General features: G+C 38.9%; 1 protein-coding gene across 4 annotated transcripts in view; it reads right to left on the bottom strand.

The window, feature by feature from the left end:
* Positions 1-3,411, bottom strand: part of Lepr (leptin receptor) — a 68,091-nt gene extending 64,680 nt beyond the window's left edge. The window contains exon 1 of one of the 4 annotated variants that reach the window (XM_013020593.1): positions 3,331-3,411. The gene's annotated coding sequence lies outside the window, so the exon portion shown is untranslated. The other 3 variants (XM_013020594.1, XM_013020595.1, XM_013020596.1) reach the window with 3 other exon arrangements.
* Positions 3,412-13,633: the final 10,222 nt, after the last annotated feature.

The raw sequence follows: 13,633 nt of genomic DNA, 5'->3' as shown, positions 1-13,633 counted from the left end.
GGCTGCAATGCTTGGTAAGAAATGTACGCATTATCCTGCCCATGCAATTGTAACCCCTCTGTACAGTTTGTTCACAAATAAAATAAAATAAAATTTAAAAAAAAAATAAGGTGAAACTACATTGTGATAAGAAAGGACCAGACAAAAAGATTCTGGGAGAAACAATTTTTTTTTCCAGTCCTGGGCTTGAACTCAGAGCCTGGGCACTGCCCATGAGCTTCGTTTGCTCAAAGCTAGAGTTCTATCATTTAAGCCACAGTGCCAATCCCAGCTTTTTCTGTTTATGTGGTACTGAGGAATTGAACCCAGGGCTTCATGCATGCTAGGCAAGCATTCTACCACTAAGCCACATTCCCAGCCTGGAGAAATGATTTTTGGCAGAGTTCTTTTTCTTGATTAACAAGTAGTGGCGTATTTGCCTTATAGATGTCTGTTAAAAATGACTTGCTGAATGCCAGAAAGTGTCAACGTGTTTTGGGAGGAAGGTTAAAGAGAGGGCACATGAAAGGAGGGATAAGAGCGAACAAAGGCAGTCAGTATATTCATTGTACATCATGTGAAAAATTGAATTACATATCGTGAGGGTAAAGATGGAAGGGGACAAAATAAGGATGGAAGGTGTGGCATTGATCAAGATTCATGGCACTCCTAACTGACATATGAAATCACAACTGCTTTATACAATAACAACTAATAATGATGATAATAATAATAAAAATACTTGTTACATTGTCAACCAATGTATTTGTTGTAAGCACTTCAGATATGCTATAGCTCAAAGGGTTAAAAATTTTCAGATTAATATGATCATGCATGTGAAAACAGATGTTACTACTGAATCATAAAAATATTTGAAAAATTCCAAACAAAAATGGATCAGATTGGAATACAAACTCCAAAACATGCTAAGTCTGACCAGTAGGTGAACATTTGTGCCTTTCTAACTTAATTAAAATCGGAATTTGTAAATCACACAAAATCTTAAGAATTAAAACCAACCTTAAGCCTTTTCCTTCATTTCTAACTCCACAGGACATTTTTTTTAAGTATGAATGCTTGGCTCTCAGAATAAAGAATATAGTACAATATCTGCCAAAAGACTACTTTTTATTTTTTTCTGGATATCTTTAAATCTTATTTCCAAGACCTCCCAAAGCTATTGCGTTTCCCAAATACAACTATTCGGTCCTATAACAGTGGCCTAAGTGGGAAGAGAGGACTGTGTTTATCTCAATAAATTAGTTTGAAGGGCAAAGGTCCACATCTCAAAACCACAATGGTACGCCCAAGCCATCAATGACTTGGCTGTGGCCCCTGAGCTCTCAGATCTATCTATAGTCCCAGTGGTTTTCCAGGCATCTCCCGGTCAGGGAGTCTAAGTTCTACTCCCTGTGCAATCAACAAGCAAGTTGCTTAAATCTCTGAGCATCTGCTTCAAAGGAGAAAAGCATCTACTTCAGAGATAGGGAATTAAAATGCCTGAATGACGGATGCCATTCCAGTCCAAGGTTGGAAAGACATCAAAAATAAGTTAAAACATGCTCTTAAGAGTAATTCAAATCAATTCTACTCTCCCAAACTGCACACAAACCTCAGTGTGGGACAGATTGTTTTTATTATTTTACTCCAAAGCCAGCTGAAAGAGACAGAAGTACTTCTATGCCTATCTTAACTAGCAATGAATAAGTCTCAAATAATTTTGAAAGCACTAGCAACATCACAAGTAGAGACAGAAACTAGCCTATCTTTCTCTGTTCAAACAAAGTCAAAGGTTTGTGTTTTTGTTTTTCTCAAAAAGGAAGCAAAGTTACATTGACACTTTACAGTACACATTCAGAGTACAACTTGTGTTTCTGTATGTCAATTCCTAATTTCTGGCTTATCTGTTTAGTTAACCTCTGCTATTTTCTGGGATTCATTCCAAGACAATGAAATGTATTACTGGCATCTGTGATCCTGAGCTTAATTTCAGAGAGGCTCTGAAGTGGTCTGAAACCACTTTTTTAATATTCTGCACACAACTTTATGCTAAAATGTAACAAACAATATTCAGGGGTAGCAATTAAAAGATGCAATTTTTATTTTTCTCCAAAACAGAAGAAAAGCTGTGCCACATTTGTTGTGCATCATTGCAAGTATCGTTTTCAAGTAAACACAATTCTTTAGGTTAGTATGAGGCACCTTATCTTCACATAGTCCCATGGTGCTGGGTTTCTTACACACGTGTTTTCTCTATAACTTTAGGATGGAAAGATCCTGAGAGCACACGGCATAAATACCTAGAATAACCCAAATGCCGAGATCAATACCGATTTGGGGATTCATGACATTAGCAATATTTATAACAGGTTAAAGAATTAAAACATCCCTTTTTTCATCTGGAAAACACCTCAGATACTACTAAAGGAAATAGTCCTAAACAATACTCAGTAATTACCTTAACCTAAATATCTAGTTTGAAAGATGGAGAAATAGAAGTCCAGCCAAAGCACAACATGCTAGTCAGTGAGTGATCTGCCAAAACTCGGATCTCCCAACTGCAAGTTCAGAGCTCTGAAAAATCATTTGTTTCAAAAGATGTGAATACTGTGGACACTTCAGGCAAGCTCTCCCAGGACAAAGAACCCCCTCAGGCATACAAGAAATACAAACAACAACAACAACCGAGTCCGCGAACTAGCACCTGCAATAACCAGTTCTTTAAAGAGCATCACCCTACCTGTTGTTTCCCAAATGAGTCCTTCAGTTGGGGCCCCCTTTAAGTAAATGCACTAGTTGGGGTTGGAGTTAGGCTTAAGCTGCGGGTTGGAGGGGGGGGTAAAGTAGAGGGGGGGTTGGGTTTTTGTCTTTTATTTTGCTTTTTTGTTTGCTCCGGGGCAAGTGTGTGGTGGAAACGGAAGCTGAGGTCTAAGCCACCCCCACAACACAAATTTTACCCAAATCCATCCCCTAGGCCCCTGGCTTCCTGATTTACCTGGCTGTCCCTTCCATTTCCAAAGTAGACGGAAGGCCTGGAATAAAGTTATCGGGGTGCGCGTCCTTGCATCCCCCGTCCCCGCCCCCCGTGCACCCCCATCTCTGGGCTATAGTAGGTATGCGCTGTTTCCTCATTGCTCCTGGGGGAGCTAGGGGGGTTTCCCTGAATCCCACCGGATCTACACAGCCTGGCAGGGTGCTGATCCTTCTGGGGGCCCTGGAAAGCGGACCCACCTCCCCAAATCTCCAGGGGGCTCTGTGCCCGCCAGCACGCGTCCCAGCGTGCGACTCTGGCGTGGTGCCGTGCTGGAAGAGGCGGCAGTGCGGGATGGAGGACAGGGAAGCGGGTCCCACCTGGATCCTGGAGTCCGACCTGGACAGAAGCAGAGATGGCGGTGGCACCCGCGCTCCGGTCCCTGCGTGGCGGCGATGGGATGGGGCAGCACCAAACTCCTGGCTGAAGGTGCAGGAAAAGTCGGGAGGGCGGGGCGGCGGCGGAGGAGGAGTAGGGAGGAGGGGCCAGACGGGAGCGGGAGCCAGGGGGGTGGCGCCCTGCGTGCGCCCCACGACCTAAGTGGCGGTTCCAATTGCAAGTGGAGAGGGAGGCTGCCTATGTGACTGGGGCGACACCGGGGGTCCCTGCCGCGAGTGGGCACAGGTGTCCCCGCGCAGGAGAGGCCTCGGAGCCCTGTGCGGAAAGAGATCCCGACAAGCCCAGCCTGAACTGGTGTCACCAGTCCCTCCAGCAGGCAACTGGGTACTGCCACCCTGAGCCAATAACTCTCAGTCTTGAGCTTGGCACTGAGGATCCTCTGTCCCTCCCGCAGCCAGATTTCCAGGCCTTCACTACAGCAGGTGTGTCTAAGGCTGCACTAGAGATGGCACCAATGGAAGGGATAGAAAAGTGACATGGAAAAAAAAAAAACAGCAGTCAAGTAGCTAGTATTTTGCCCATGCTTGTTAGGAAGAGCGTATTCATGGTTGAGCTAATAACCATTTGTTTCTCTTTCCATCCTGAAATTCAATGACATTTGACGTAGAAAGTACAAAAAAAAAACAAAAACCTGTCCTTGTACATTCTGACTCCATGCTCAAAGTACAAAGGTATTTTCTTGTTCTCTGATCAAAATGTTCCACTTATTTATTTGTCTTGATTTAATGTATTTTTTTATTCTGGATATATTATGTGCTCGACAATACGTGAAGTCCGGTTATATTGTGCTGTTTGAACTTGGGGTTGGGGGTAGGAGGACAGGCATATAAGTAAGCAATGCAGAAAATACCCAACTGTACCTGGTAATCTGAAAGAAAATAAGGTTATAAAAGAGAGAGAATAAAGAAAACGAGACATACCCTAGATTGAGTGGATGGTTGTAATTCAAGGCCTCTGAGAATCAAATTGAACCATCTTTTTCATTGAGTCACCAGAGACTTGTAGACTACCAAAGCTGGGTAGGGCCAGAACCAAGGTCTTTGGCTCCTTATCCCTGCCACATTTCAAAAGGAAGCATAGTCCTGAATTGCAGAAGGAAGCTTCCCACTTCTGGAATTCTTCATGGGACTTTCCCCTCATAGAAATAGCCTCTATGACCAATGCCACTTGTTTGAAAAAGCCTGTGGACCTCCAACCATTTGTTGACCAATCATTCAGAAATGTCCATGTCTGTGCACTATAGGAGCTTTCTAGGTTAGGCAAAAATAAGTTCAGAAATTCTAACCTTTGGGTTTTCAACAAGCATCAGAAACCAGACAGATAGAAGCAAGAACTGGAGTAGAAACACTAGTTTCTCTAAATTATTATGAAACAATAACTGGCTTCTCTGAATGATTATGGAAGAAAAAACACAAAAGAATCCTTCAGAAATAATTCACACAATAATTCACACAAATAATCTGTGTAAATTAGAATATTTGTTTCCTGGGAAAGCTAGGAAGCCACAGATCAGACTACCACCATCAGCTTAGGGGACACTTCTTTTTGCTTCTTCCATAGTTCTTTCTCAGCTTGTAGCTGCATAATTGCAGTCTCTGCCTCTATCCCAATGTATCTTTTCTATGTCTGTGTTATTTTCCAGTCTTTAATGCTAGGATATTTGTCACTGGATTTAGAGACTATTCCATGACTCAGGATGATCTCAAGATCCTTAATGTGATTACATCTACAAAAGCTCTTTTTCTTTTTTTCCAATCAGGTCAAGTTCAACTTCTAGAGATGAGACAGACATTTTTAGCACAATACAACTACTGGTAAATTCATAGAGTCCCAAATCATTGTCCACTGTGGTATCAAGGTTTCATGCCAGTATTAGTCATCAAAATGATATTAACTCTAAGTATAACTTATCATTTCATTCATTGTAAACAACTAAAAATAAACACAATTAAACCTGTCATTATGAAGAATAATTGCTCTATGGAAATGAAATATTAAGGTTCAAGCCCTTGTCTCATGTTTGAATCACAGGTAATATTTCAAAGTCAAGCATGTACCATTACATGCTACTATTATTATAGAACTGCATCCTACATGGATTTTTTTTTCTGATGATGTAGTTAATATTGAGCATCTTTCCTGAACCAGGCTCTGAGTCAGGAGCTCCTGGTAGAGTTTATATTCAAGACAACAGCAGTTTTGAATTTCATGCCCTCTGGCACAATGCATGAGGCTCATCTGAGACCTGATAGAGTTGTGAATGAATAAATGAGTAAAATAAATCACTACCAATCTGCTAAACAATTATTACCACATTGAAAAACATCTTTATAATAAGATAGAATTTAGCAGTACAAAACATATTAACACTCTGACTCATTCAGGTTTTTGAGTGAAGGGGAAAAAAAAACCTTACAAGGAAACCTTTGATTTGGAAAAAGAAATTAATGAGCCCGCCTAGATTTTCTTTTGAAAAAAAATCAATAAACTGCCTATTTGCACTAATACCTATCCTACTGAGAGCAATCAATCATGACTGAACTTACAGTTACCTAGGGAGGATAAAATATTTTATCCAAGTATTTTGGCTGTTAGTTTCAAAAAACATAAATATTGTCCAGTTATTAAGTTAATATTATTGATGCATCACATCTTAAAATGTTTTATGATTTCAATGACCCTATTCTCTCTTAATAAACCTTCTTTCCTCTTATTGCTCTTCTTACCTTTCCACTCTTGCAATCTTGAACAATCAACCAGTACAATTGGAACCACCAAACTTAGTCAAGTTCACTGACTTATATAGATCATAGAACATCTATCCATGTCCAGTCAATGAGTTGGAATATTAAGACAGTCCAGGAATTAATCCCCTGTCTACTTTGTAAAATTGCCATTTCTCTAAAATAAACCATGGGAAGAGGGCTGGTCTTTCCTTAACAAAAGAACTGAAGCAGGAAGTGGTACTCCAAATAAAAATGTAGGTACTATTACCAAGGGTGATGTAGGAAGCACGGATACCCAATCCAATAGATTTTCAGAGAGGATATATCATTCAAGACCATAATCAATTCGCTATAAATTAGAGATATTATGATAGGTAGTCAGGATTGCCCTGGTTCAGTCCAGCTTTACATCTGGAAGGAGCTAAGTCTTCAAAGAAGGAAGAGGAAAAAGGCAGAGAGGTATTTCTCCCTGTTCATAGAAGTTCTTAGCTCATGACTGAGAAGTTTCAGCCCCTGCCTGAGAGTTTCAGATTGCCTATTCTATCAGTCTGCCTCTAAGTTTTGGACTGGCCTAGTGATTCCCCACAATCAATCAAAAAAAAAAAAAGCCTATTCCTGATGATAAACCTCTCACTGTGCAGTTCCCTTCAGTTCTGTTTTTCTAGTTGTACCATAGTAGACCTTGGTGCCTGAAAGTGGGGCACAGGTACAACGAAAATACAAGTGTGGAAATGCCCTTGGAATTGAGCAAGGCACAGAAACTGGCAGAAGATGAGAGAAGCCTTCCTTATCTTAAACAGACTCTCAGTGGAAATAGGGATATGAACATATCTGCTTCCTGAGGAAACAAGAAACACAGTAGAGAAAACATTGCCTTAGAGAACACAAAGAACATCATGAGTAGTCTATCAGTTTTTCTACCAGTATGTTGGACAATCGAGTGGTTGCTGGTAAGGACCCAGAAGGGAATGAGAGCTGTGTTACTTGATGAAGGGTAATGCTTGCTAAGGAGTGGCTAGTTTCTTTAGCAGAATCATGCCCTATAGTTATGTGGTCAGCAGAACTTGTAAGAAATGAGACTGAACATACAATTGAAAACATTGCCAAGCAAAGTAGTTCAGTACCATGTAGGAAAATATGAGAGCACTGAGATAAATAAGGAAATGATTGCTAAACAAACAACAACAACAACAAAGAGCTAGCTCTTGATTTCTAAAGTTCTCAGCTCACCCAGATTCCAATGCATGAGAAATTTAAGAGATTCACAGTCAGGAAAGCATGCTGTAAACAAAAAAAAAAACTTAAAAGTTTGTTGACAGGATGGAAGCATGTTAGAAAGAGTAAGCTGGAGCACATTTGATCTAGGGTTAATATATGTCATTTATGTCAATCTAACAATGAAACCTCTTGTACAATTAATTTATGCCAAGTAGATGTTTTCTTACAAACAAACAACACAAAGAAAAGTTTGGCTGGTCAGCCTTTTCCTCATACCTTGGAAAGAGTTTTTGAAATCTGAATATTTAGTTAAACAAAAGGCTTTTTGAAGTGTTCAGGTAAGTATAGATTCCCTACAGCCATCCTGGAGCCCCCAAATAGAGGTAAAATTATCTAGAGAAAGGAAACTTTCCTCTGTAGTGAATTCCCCTAATACATTCTAGAAACAACATCTTTATGGATACTTTTTAACAGCTTAAAATTAAAAATTAAAGGAAGCTACAGACTCCAAAAATCTTATAGACAGAAACCAAGTTGATAAAACTACTCAGCTTCAGACACAGACCACACCACCCACATGTGTACATGTGTACACACACGCGCATGGGCACACACACACACACACACACACACACACAGAGGACAGGGGTGATCAAATCTTTTGGAGGTAGGGAAACATGACTGCATTTTAATAGCCCCCTCAGAGAGAATTAAAGAAAAGTAGTTTGGAAGATAAAGCAAGAATCATAGCTCATATTAGACATTGGAAAATGGTCATGATGAAGATGTGGCAGCCTTTTCTGTGTAGTGTCTGTGAACCCAACTGAGATCAGTGAATTGAAAAATCATGGAGACAGATTTAAACTAAAATTAAAGGGTAACTTTTTAGTTCTCATAGCCATTAAAAGTAGAATGATGGGGGAGGGTTCTAGGAGAGGGAAAAGTGGGAGAAAATGAGGAACAGGATAAAACTGTCCAAAAAGAACTGTACTCATTACCTGACTTAGGTAACTGTAACCTCTCTGCATATCACCTTTACAATAACATTTACATTTTGAAAAACAAAACATAGCATGAGCTGTCTGATGAGCAATGAGATTTTCATCATATTTGCTATGATAAATCAATTTTTTGTTTTTATAAAAATTCATCAATAAAAACAATCTGTTGTCCTCTTCAATCAGATTGCCACTTCTAAACCCCATCTATGTACACATTTGCAGCCAGCCATGGCACTGGAAACATATGCCACATGGTATTTGGGGTGCCCATCACCATATTTTCCAGAGCTTTATATTCCATATCCTGTAAGTAATGCCTCCTGTATTGACATAAGCACACTAATTTCCATCTTTGGAAATTTTTACTTTTTTAAAATAATATTTTGCATCCCTCTCAACCAACTCCTTCCCTCATTTTTCTTAAATTTTAGAGAATATATATATATATATATATATATATATATATATAATTTTGGACTACATTCTCTCCCCACATTTCTTCTGTTCATTCATCTACTCCCATCCCCTTGGCACCATTCCAACCCTTTCAAGTACCTGTTTCCTGGTGTTTGTTTTGTTGAACTGTGATTTTTGTCATACTAAGGAATTACATTGTTGGAGCTCTCCCCTAAATCATTTTGTTTTTTTTGTTTTGTTTTGTGGTGCTGAGATGGAACCAAGATTTTTATACATTCTAGGCAAGCTCTTTGCCCTTGAGCTTTATCCCTTAACAACTGTTCCTTTTTAAAAGAAACTAGATGCTCTTTAGAAATGTTGGAGGGGGGGCTGGGAAGGTGGCTCAGTGGTAGAGTACTTGCCTTGCATGCATGAGGCCCTGGGTTCGATTCCTCAGCACCACATAAGCAGAAAAAGCTGGAAAGGGTCTGAGGCTCAAGTGGTAGAGCGCTAGTCTACAGCTGAAGAGCTCAGGGACAGCGCCCAGGCCAAGTTCAGACCCCATGACCAACCAAAAAAAAAAAAAGAAAAGAAATGTTGGAGGGCAGTGTTGGATGAAAAAGATGCTAGACTGGAATGACGGTGACTTCATCAAATAATCTATGACTTAGGACTGAAACTTCTGAGCATTATATGAAGAAGATACGGTCTAAATTATGTGCTTTTCAGTAAAGATGTTATGTACCATCGATCATAGATTTAATCCAATATCTTTCCATAGCATAAGCAATTCGTCCACCCCTTTGTGGTGGTGACTTTTTATTTTCCCACATTTGTTCTCCATTGTAAAGACAATAGAAAAGATGCATGGAGGATGGATGGATGGATGGATGGATGGATGGATGGATGGATGGATGGATGGATGGATGGGATAGATGATACAAATATACATTATTTCAAGGTGGCTGGGTAAATCTGAAACAGGAAATTTGAAGCCTGTAATTATACGTACACATATATAGCCATGTATAAAGCCATTAGGCATGGAGCACCATCACCCTTCAGGAGTAACTAGAATATACAGATACAGCAAGCTTAGTAAAGTTTCTTTACTAAGTAATGTCAAAGAATCTGAAATAAACCTGTAGATGTGAAAGAACTATGCTATTCACATCTAAAACTGTAAGAGATTACACAAACATCAAAATTCGTGAGTTATTTGAGACTAATTGGTTATTGAAGTCCTAAAGAACATTAATGAGCTTTTTATAAATTGGAGTTTTGTAGTTTCTGATTTTTTTTCCTTTAGAAGGGCAAGTGCGGCGGAGTCGTAAGATGGGGATCTCAGAGAATGTGATGAGTCTTCAGGGAAGGAATACAGACATACTTAGATTTAACTGTTTTTAAAATATGGATTGGTAAGTTAGAAAGCTGTTCTATATACAACTAAATCTATTCTCACATTTAAATGTACTGAATTACATTAGCTGGATCAACAATATAATTGTTTTAGCTAAATAGTGGATCCTAAGACCAAAAGAAATATTAAAAGAGAAAACCTTTTACATAAAAGTGTTGTAAAATTTTTCCAGTTTACCTGACATGCTATTAGCAGATAATCAGCAGTCTCTCTTATTTGAATAAATACTAGCTAATCCCTCTGACTGCACCAGAAATACGCTAACAGGGAAAGTTCAGAGCAGGTAATAGTAACACTGATTTAACGAAAACCTAAGATCAATTTTTCCATATTAAACACAAACAGTACCCCTAAAATACCTTCCATTTTCACAAGGTAAGATAAAATAGCTAAAAAGCAATGAAAGAAAGGAAAATGAAGAATAAATAAATGTGGATGTTTGCATATTTGATTCACAGGATAATTAATATCAAAGAACCAACCATGGATACCTTAGGTATTAGCAATTTTTTTCTTTAAACTACTGATGTTCATAATGTCTACTAACATATGGCCTCCAAACCAGAATTTTAGCCAATTTTATGCAGTTTACATAGCTTCTGTAAGGTATATTCAACTCATATTGTTGTTCCATAAATGCATAGTGAATGAATAAAAGATTTAATGAAAAACAAAGAGCAAAAAACTGTGCAAAATCAAATGAACATTTTGTGGCCAAACCATAAAATTGTGGAAGATAAATACTGTTTAAACTCAGTCTGGTGCTTAGATTTACCCTCAGAGTGCTGGCAACTCAGTTTATAAGTGTTTCCTCCTGCCACAGGAGATAACCCACCATTACCTGGACACATTCTGCTTGATCTTTTTCATGCTGTTTACTTGTTTCCCCTCCCCCACCCCTCCTTCCACAGCAGACCTACTCAGGCATTACCCAACACCATCATGTCCTGATTAAAATCCTAACCAATTTGCCAAGACCCAACTCTTTGATGATTCTTTATATTTTCTGAAATTGGAACTATGCTACCTATGATCACTTAGAAACATGTTTTCCTTTTATTTGATTCATTTAATGGTTTTTTAAAATATCTATCTGTGTGCTCTAGGACATAGGTTATTTCTTATCTCTTTTGTCTTTTGATGTATGACAGTGCCTTGAGTATACAAGTTGCTCAATTAATAGACATTGGACTGAAATATAAAAAGCAAATCTTATTGTTTTCCTTCTGTATAATTAAAAGAATAAAAAGAGTGATTTGTTTTGAGAATTGTTCACAATGGTTATATACCTACAGTACAATTTCAAATTCATATACCAAAAGGAGGCTCTTACTCTAAATTTGCATAGTATAAGTATTACAGTGATTATTGTATAATCTCAGTGGGATGTATGTGTGTGTGTGTCTGTGAAAGAAAATATACCAAAATACAAATAGTGCATATATTTAAGTTGTAGAATAATGGATGGTTTTACTTTGCTCTTGATTTTTACCTTACCAAGTTATCTTTAAATACAGATAGAAAGTATTTGAAAATATCTGAGTGAGAGTATGTGTCTTAAGAGATTAGTCCTGGGCTGGGAAGGTGGCTCAGTGGTAGAGCACTTGCCTTGCATGCCTGAGGCCCTGGGTTCAATTCCTCAGCACCACATAAGCAAAAAGAAAAAAAACAGAAGTGGCGCTGTGGCTCAAGTGGTAGAATGCTAGTCTTGAGCTGAAGAGCTGAGGGACAGCGCCCAGGCCCAGAGTTCGGGCCCCACGACCGGACCCCACCCCCCCCAAAAAAAGTGTGAGGACCTGAGTTAAAATTCCAGTATCACATAAATAAATAAATAAATAAATAAAAGCATTTAAAAGAGAGAGAGAGATTAGTCCTGGGATGTAGAGCCACTCAGAAGCTCCTAAAGGCCTGGCGCTGTTTCCAGCCAAATGACCTAACTGGTAACTCACTTAGGCTCCTAATCTGTTGGACACCTGTCCTCAACATCTGGAATGCTGCCAGCATGGATACATCAGAATGGTATTACCTTGAATGCTTGTGAAACTCACCATAGCTATTTATATGCTGATCAAAAGATCTTTAGAGAAATGAAAGGCAAGTTAAGTGGATTGTTTGTTTACAGTTTTGTACCAAAACAAAGATTATTTAACCTCTAGGTTAAAATTAGTCCCAGGACTAAAATACGACTTTTCTTCAAGATATTTTTATTAAATGTTTGTAGTGCTTCTTGCTATATCCTTATGTTTATTAACTACTTTCCTTATTTTTCAGAACTGGATACCAGTGTATAAGCAAAATTATATAATTCTTTTCATTTTGTATATAAGCCATTATAATTATTATTTTCTTATGTCCCAAAGAGTATAGTGAGAAATAATGCTAAAAGAATAAATATTGAAGGATCACTCCTGAGTATAGACTGAAAAGGCTGCTATGAATAAATGGTTGGAATGAAATCATTTCTGAATTCTGAAGCTAAATGTGGTTTTCATAGAAATGTATTTTAGATTTTAAGTCCCTATGGATCTTAAAGGAAACCTGAATCTCCTGATGATCTGTAAACACATACCACAAACCAATTTTCACATAGCACAAAACACTCCATTCTCTGCAGGAGCATAATGGGATTTGAGAGCAAAACCCACCAGGCCACTCACTGACCAATAAACCAACTCTCAGAGTTAAGTTGCTTCACAGATTTACAGTGCAAATCTAGGTGCTATTATTTTTTTTCCAGAAGCCCTAGTTTTGAATTAATAGGTCATGAAAGTATCTTGTTGGTTTTGTTCGTTTCTGGCTTTGACCCTAACAACATGACACTCAGGAACTTTTACTAATATAGTTATACAAACTAGCTAATTCAGTTCAAATGTCTAACTGGCCCTCTCCCTTTCTTCTTTTCCTCTGATCAGACAACTCCCTATTGGCTGAAGAACTGGGTTTTCCCTAACTCCAAACACACGGGTCTAGTTGGGCTGTCAGTTATAGCAGCATCCTGGCTGGAGGCAGAGGCTACCCAGCACGTGGTCCAAGCTGGATCTGTTACACTATCTCCAACCTTCCACAGTATTCCCCACCTCTGCCTGGAAGATAGCATGGAAGTGTGGTTAGAGCAAAGTTAGTCACGCTGTTCTCTGAAGCTTTCCAAATAAGAGCTGGGATATGGTAACAGCCTATGAATTACAGCCTTTTCCTCCCACATGATGACTGTAGTGACAGATTCTACATCCAAGATTCAAGCAAAAACAGATTGAAAGTACTTTCTTAAGTTTACTACAGTGGCTCACGTCTGTGATCCCATCTACCCAGGAGGTAGAGAACAGTAGAATAGCAGTTTACAGTCAGCCTGGACAAAATGTTAGCAAGATTCCATCTCAACAAATCAGTCTCAATCACACATGTCTGTGTTCCTAGCTACACAGAACACTAAAGGTAATTGGATCTCAAACTGAGGCCAGCCCTG

Source organism: Dipodomys ordii, unplaced genomic scaffold, assembly GCF_000151885.1.
Source record: "Dipodomys ordii isolate 6190 unplaced genomic scaffold, Dord_2.0 Scaffold51, whole genome shotgun sequence".
NCBI lineage: Eukaryota > Metazoa > Chordata > Mammalia > Rodentia > Heteromyidae > Dipodomys > Dipodomys ordii.
The sequence above is the reverse complement of the archived record's forward strand: the minus strand, read 5'-3'. Positions and strand labels throughout refer to the sequence as shown.